This window comes from Manis javanica, chromosome 1, assembly GCF_040802235.1.
Source record: "Manis javanica isolate MJ-LG chromosome 1, MJ_LKY, whole genome shotgun sequence".
Classification (NCBI taxonomy): domain Eukaryota; kingdom Metazoa; phylum Chordata; class Mammalia; order Pholidota; family Manidae; genus Manis; species Manis javanica.
In genome coordinates this window covers 31,059,143-31,067,227 of record NC_133156.1, presented here as the reverse complement: position 1 = coordinate 31,067,227, position 8,085 = coordinate 31,059,143, and positions in this window count along the sequence as shown.

Sequence of the window (8,085 nt, the reverse complement as noted above, 5' to 3'; positions counted from 1 at the left end):
CAGCCTGCTCAATGCGTGCGTATTTAAGCAGCGAGAGCTGGTCACTCTCCGGAAGGAACTCAAAACGAATACAATGCTAGATGATAGCCCCAAGTAGTATGTGCAGCCACAGGAAAAGCATCCAAGTAAAAAAAATCTTCCAAAACAATTTTCAAATTGCTTTAAACTTCTTTTTTGGGACAGTATGATTTTGGTGTGAAGGTAAAGGAATCTGATAAAATGACTCTTTTTCCTTCAAATTATCTTAAAGTAGTATGCAGCCTGAAACTCCCTGGGCACGTCTGCAGCGAGAGGCAGCAGTCCCGAGTGCCCTTTATGCTGTGCCACCAGGCCCGAAATCATGGCATAGGAACACCTCACACAACGGGAGCCGTGGATACCAGAACTGCTCTTGCTGCCATCACGGATGAATGAGGCACCCGACATTCCAAGACCCATGCTTTGTCCGAGGCATTTTCAATGCATTATTTACTTAAATCCTCATAATCATTTTGTCAAGGAAGGTGGGTTTTACTCCCCCTATATTACCATGGAGGGTATCACACGCCCATTAAGCTTAATTCGTTTCCTGAGCTGCCCTTGCATTAAGGAACGGAACTGCGCGATGTGAACCCAGTACTCTCCCTCTCTGTAACCTGTGGTCTTAGCCACTACATGTACTTCACTGCTGTTGAAAAGACATTTTTATATTTGATACTGATCACAATATTCAGGACTGAAAGCAGAGTCATGATGACGTTATGGCAGGTTTGTGGACAAAGCCAATGCATATACCCCGTGTCTACAAGTCAAAAAATTACCAATACGAAATCTGTTCAGTGATTCCCTTCTTCAATATGAATTCAGAGGAGAGAGTTTTTGCTGAGATGTCAAATGCAGTCAGTTTGAACAGCAGTTGTACTTACTGCGTTTTTACACCCTACAACTCTAAGAAGGAAACCTGCAAAACAGTTTTATGCTCACCAGCTTGGGGTGCTTTTGATTAAATTTCAAGCGTTCAATCCATTAACCTTTTTTGTCCACGCGTAATTTGTACACAGTTTTGTTTTATTCAGCTAGGAAAATCTACATTTGTCAAAAAACGGACAGATGATTTTGGTGTCCAAAATTCACCGGACAAATATCATTGTTTATAATTTTCATTTGGCATTAATAAAAGAATAATTTCTATGTGCGTTTCGTGAATTGGGACGTCTTCTGACTCCAGGGTTTCATACAATGACAAATGGATTGTTGGGGGAAATCTGAAGCTTGTATTAAAAGTTTAATTCACTGAACATTCAGAACAATTGTGGGTGAGATAAAGAAATATATCTTCCTCAATAAACTTTTCTTTTGAAAAAGGAAAAACAAATTATATCATTTGAATAATATGCTTTATGTCCTTCAGTAATTACACGGAAAAAGGAATTTGTTCTTTTTCTCTTAATCTCTAAGGCTTAGAGAGTACATGTTTCTTGTATATAATCTTTCCTAACATTTAAAGAGGCAGCTAAATAGAAGAATGATGAATTAAAGGAGAGCCATGGTGACAAATCGAGCTTTTGATACCGTTATAATCCTCCTTTTCACAGTAACTCATTCAAATCTTTAGCAGCAACACATTCATTTCCATATATACTAAAATGAGAGAGGGAAAACGTGGTTTCTGGAAACACATAAAACAGCATAAGGCTAGTGTATTATGGGACTCAGCCTGCTTAATGCGTATTTAAGCAGCGAGAGCTGGTCACTCTCCGGAAGGAACTCAAAACGAATACAATGCTACACGACTTTATTGAGAGCCCCAAGTAGTATGTCCAGCCACAGGAAAAGCATCCCAGTAAATTAAATCTTCCAAAACAATTTTCAAATTGCTGTAAACTTCTTTTTTGGATAGTATGCCTTTGGTGTGAAGGTTAAGGAAACTGATAAAATGTCTCTTTTTCCTTAAAATTACCTTAAAGTAGTATGCAGCCTGAAACTCTCTGGGCAATTCTGCAGCGAGAGGCAGCAGTCCTGAGTTCCCTTTATGCTCTGGCACCAGGCCCGAAATCATGGCATAGGAACACCTCACACAGCGAGTGCCATGGATACAAGAACTGCTCTTGCTGCCATCACGGATGACTGATGCACCCGATATTCCAAGCGCCCTGCTTTGTCCGAGGCATTTTCAGTGCATTATTTACTTTAATACTCATAATCATTTTGTCAAGGAAGGTGGGTTTTATTCTCCCTATACTACCATGGAGGGAGTCACACGCCCAGTAAGCTTAATTCGTTTCCTGAGCTGCCCTTGCATTAAGGAAGGGAAGTGCGCGATGTGAACCCAGTACTCTCCCTCTCTGTAAACTGTGGTCTTAGCCACTACATGTACTTCACTGCTGTTGAAAAGACATTTTTATATTTGATACTGATCACAATATTCAGGGCTGAAAGCATTGACAAGATGACGTTAGGGCAGTTTGATGGAAAAAGCCACTGCATATACCCAGTGTCTACCTGTCAAAAAATTACCCATACGAAATCTTTTCAGTGATTCCCTTCTTCAATATGAATTCAGAGGAGAGAGTTTTCGCTGAGATATCAAGTGCAGTAAGTCTGAACAGCAGTTGTACAAACTGCGTTTTTACACCCCTCAACTCTAAGAAGGAGACCTGCAAAACAGTTTTATGCTCACCAGCTCGGGGTGCATTTGACTATATTTCAAGCGTTCAATCCATTATCCTTTTTTTGTCCACGCGTAATTTGTAGACAGTTTTGTTTTATTCAGCTAGGAAAATCTACATTTGTGAAAAAACGGACAGATTATTTTTGTGTCCGAAATTCACCGGACAAATATCATTGCTTATAGTTTTCCTTTTGCCATTAATAAGAGAATAATTTCTATGCGTGCTTCATGTATTGGGACGTCTTCTGACTCCAGGATTTCATAGAATAACAAATGGATTGTTGGCGGATATCTGAAGCTTCTGTGAACATTTTAATTCACTGAACATTCAGAACAATTGTGGGTGAGGAAAAGAAATATATCTTCCTCAATACACTTTTCTTTTGAAAAAGGAAATGCAATTTATATCATTTGATTCCTATGCATTATTTCGTTCAGTAATTACAGAGAAAAATGGATTTGTTCTTTTTCTCGTAATCTCTAAGGCTTAGAGAGTACATGTTTCTTCAAAATAATCTTTCCTAAGATTTAAAAAAGCAGGTAAATACAAAAATGATGAATTAAAGGAGAGCCAGGGTGACAAATCGAGCTTATGATACCGTTATAATCCTCCTTTTTACAGTAACCTATTCAAATCTTTAGCAGCAACACATTCATTTCCATTTACACTAAAGTGAGAGAGGAAAAACGTGGTTTCTGGAAACACATAAAACAGCATAAGGCTAGTGTATTATGGGACTCAGCCTGCTCAATGCGTGCGTATTTAAGCAGCGAGAGCTGGTCACTCTCCGGAAGGAACTCAAAACGAATACAATGCTAGATGATAGCCCCAAGTTGTATGTGCAGCCACAGGAAAAGCATCCAAGTAAAAAAAATCTTCCAAAGCAATTTTCAAATTGCTTTAAACTTCTTTTTTGGGACAGTATGATTTTGGTGTGAAGGTAAAGGAATCTGATAAAATGACTCTTTTTCCTTCAAATTATCTTAAAGTAGTATGCAGCCTGAAACTCCCTGGGCACGTCTGCAGCGAGAGGCAGCAGTCCCGAGTGCCCTTTATGCTGTGCCACCAGGCCCGAAATCATGGCATAGGAACACCTCACACAACGGGAGCCGTGGATACCAGAACTGCTCTTGCTGCCATCACGGATGAATGAGGCACCCGACATTCCAAGACCCATGCTTTGTCCGAGGCATTTTCAATGCATTATTTACTTGAATCCTCATAATCATTTTGTCAAGGAAGGTGGGTTTTACTCTCCCTATATTACCATGGAGGGTATCACACGCCCAGTAAGCTTAATTCGTTTCCTGCGCTGCCCTTGCATTAAGGAACGGAACTGCGCGATGTGAACCCAGTACTCTCCCTCTCTGTAACCTGTGGTCTTAGCCACTACATGTACTTCACTGCTGTTGAAAAGACATTTTTATATTTGATACTGATCACAATATTCAGGACTGAAAGCAGAGTCATGATGACGTTATGGCAGGTTTGTGGACAAAGCCAATGCATATACCCCGTGTCTACAAGTCAACAAATTACCAATACGAAATCCGTTCAGTGATTCCCTTCTTCAATATGAATTCAGAGGAGAGAGTTTTTGCTGAGATGTCAAATGCAGTCAGTTTGAACAGCAGTTGTACTTACTGCGTTTTTACACCCTACAACTCTAAGAAGGAAACCTGCAAAACAGTTTTATGCTCACCAGCTTGGGGTGCTTTTGATTAAATTTCAAGCGTTCAATCCATTAACCTTTTTTGTCCACGCGTAATTTGTACACAGTTTTGTTTTATTCAGCTAGGAAAATCTACATTTGTCAAAAAACGGACAGATGATTTTGGTGTCCAAAGTTCACCGGACAAATATCATTGTTTATAATTTTCATTTGGCATTAATAAAAGAATAATTTCTATGTGCGTTTCGTGAATTGGGACGTCTTCTGACTCCAGGCTTTCATAGAATGACAAATGGATTGTTGGGGGAAATCTGAAGCTTGTATTAAAAGTTTAATTCACTGAACATTCAGAACAATTGTGGGTGAGACAAAGAAATATATCTTCCTCAATAAACTTTTCTTTTGAAAAAGGAAAAACAAATTATATCATTTGAATAATATGCTTTATGTCGTTCAGTAATTACACGGAAAAAGGAATTTGTTCTTTTTCTCTTAATCTCTAAGGCTTAGAGAGTACATGTTTCTTGTATATAATCTTTCCTAACATTTAAAGAGGCAGCTAAATAGAAGAATGATGAATTAAAGGAGAGCCATGGTGACAAATCGAGCTTTTGATACCGTTATAATCCTCCTTTTCACAGTAACTCATTCAAATCTTTAGCAGCAACACATTCATTTCCATATATACTAAAATGAGAGAGGGAAAACGTGGTTTCTGGAAACACATAAAACAGCATAAGGCTAGTGTATTATGGGACTCAGCCTGCTTAATGCGTATTTAAGCAGCGAGAGCTGGTCACTCTCCGGAAGGAACTCAAAACGAATGCAATGCTACACGACTTTATTGAGAGCCCCAAGTAGTATGTCCAGCCACAGGAAAAGCATCCCAGTAAATTAAATCTTCCAAAACAATTTTCAAATTGCTGTAAACTTCTTTTTTGGATAGTATGCCTTTGGTGTGAAGGTTAAGGAAACTGATAAAATGTCTCTTTCTCCATAAAATTACCTTAAAGTAGTATGCAGCCTGAAACTCTCTGGGCAATTCTGCAGCGAGAGGCAGCAGTCCTGAGTTCCCTTTATGCTCTGGCACCAGGCCCGAAATCATGGCATAGGAACACCTCACACAGCGAGTGCCATGGATACAAGAACTGCTCTTGCTGCCATCACGGATGACTGATGCACCCGATATTCCAAGCGCCCTGCTTTGTCCGAGGCATTTTCAGTGCATTATTTACTTTAATCCTCATAATCATTTTGTCAAGGAAGGTGGGTTTTATTCTCCCTATACTACCATGGAGGGAATCACACGCCCAGTAAGCTTAATTCGTTTCCTGAGCTGCCCTTGCATTAAGGAAGGGAAGTGCGCGATGTGAACCCAGTACTCTCCCTCTCTGTAAACTGTGGTCTTAGCCACTACATGTACTTCACTGCTGTTGAAAAGACATTTTTATATTTGATACTGATCCCAATATTCAGGGCTGAAAGCATTGACAAGATGACGTTAGGGCAGTTTGATGGAAAAAGCCACTGCATATACCCAGTGTCTACCTGTCAAAAAATTACCCATACGAAATCTTTTCAGTGATTCCCTTCTTCAATATGAATTCAGAGGAGAGAGTTTTCGCTGAGATATCAAGTGCAGTAAGTCTGAACAGCAGTTGTACCAACTGCGTTTTTACACCCCTCAACTCTAAGAAGGAGACCTGCAAAACAGTTTTATGCTCACCAGCTCTTGGTGCTTTTGACTATATTTCAAGCGTTCAATCCATTATTCTTTTTTTGTCCACGAGTAATTTGTAGACAGTTTTGTTTTATTCAGCTTGGAAAATCTACATTTGTGAAAAAACGGACAGATTATTTTTGTGTCCGAAATTCACCGGACAAATATCATTGCTTATAGTTTTCCTTTTGCCATTAATAAGAGAATAATTTCTATGCGTGCTTCATGTATTGGGACGTCTTCTGACTCCAGGATTTCATAGAATAACAAATGGATTGTTGGGGGATATCTGAAGCTTCTGTGAACAGTTTAATTCACTGAACATTCAGAACAATTGTGGGTGAGAATAAGAAATATATCTTCCTCAATACACTTTTCTTTTGAAAAAGGAAATGCAATTTATATCATTTGATTCCTATGCATTATGTCGTTCAGTAATTACAGAGAAAAATGAATTTGTTCTTTTTCTCGTAATCTCTAAGGCTTAGAGAGTACATGTTTCTTCAAAATAATCTTTTCTAAGATTTAAAAAAGCAGGTAAATACAAAAATGATGAATTAAAGGAGAGCCAGGGTGACAAATCGAGCTTATGATACCGTTATAAACCTCCTTTTTACAGTAACTAGTTCAAATCTTTAGCAGCAACACATTCATTTCCATTTACACTAAAGTGAGAGAGGAAAAACGTGGTTTCTGGAAACACATAAAACAGCATAAGGCTAGTGTATTATGGGACTCAGCCTGCTCAATGCGTGCGTATTTAAGCAGCGAGAGCTGGTCACTCTCCGGAAGGAACTCAAAACGAATACAATGCTAGATGATAGCCCCAAGTAGTATGTGCAGCCACAGGAAAAGCATCCAAGTAAAAAAAAATCTTCCAAAACAATTTTCAAATTGCTTTAAACTTCTTTTTTGGGACAGTATGATTTTGGTGTGAAGGTAAAGGAATCTGATAAAATGACTCTTTTTCCTTCAAATTATCTTAAAGTAGTATGCAGCCTGAAACTCCCTGGGCACGTCTGCAGCGAGAGGCAGCAGTCCCGAGTGCCCTTTATGCTGTGCCACCAGGCCCGAAATCATGGCATAGGAACACCTCACACAACGGGAGCCGTGGATACCAGAACTGCTCTTCCTGCCATCACGGATGAATGAGGCACCCGACATTCCAAGACCCATGCTTTGTCCGAGGCATTTTCAATGCATTATTTACTCGAATCCTCATAATCATTTTGTCAAGGAAGGTGGGTTTTACTCTCCCTATATTACCATGGAGGGTATCACACGCCCAGTAAGCTTAATTCGTTTCCTGCGCTGCCCTTGCATTAAGGAACGGAACTGCGCGATGTGAACCCAGTACTCTCCCTCTCTGTAACCTGTGGTCTTAGCCACTACATGTACTTCACTGCTGTTGAAAAGACATTTTTATATTTGTTACTGATCACAATATTCAGGACTGAAAGCAGAGTCATGATGACGTTATGGCAGGTTTGTGGACAAAGCCAATGCATATACCCCGTGTCTACAAGTCAAAAAATTACCAATACGAAATCTGTTCAGTGATTCCCTTCTTCAATATGAATTCAGAGGAGAGAGTTTTTGCTGAGATGTCAAATGCAGTCAGTTTGAACAGCAGTTGTACTTACTGCGTTTTTACACCCTACAACTCTAAGAAGGAAACCTGCAAAACAGTTTTATGCTCACCAGCTTGGGGTGCTTTTGATTAAATTTCAAGCGTTCAATCCATTAACCTTTTTTGTCCACGCGTAATTTGTACACAGTTTTGTTTTATTCAGCTAGGAAAATCTACATTTGTCAAAAAACGGACAGATGATTTTGGTGTCCAAAATTCACCGGACAAATATCATTGTTTATAATTTTCATTTGGCATTAATAAAAGAATAATTTCTATGTGCGTTTCGTGAATTGGGACGTCTTCTGACTCCAGGGTTTCATAGAATGACAAATGGATTGTTGGGGGAAATCTGAAGCTTGTATTAAAAGTTTAATTCACTGAACATTCAGAACAATTGTGGGTGAGACAA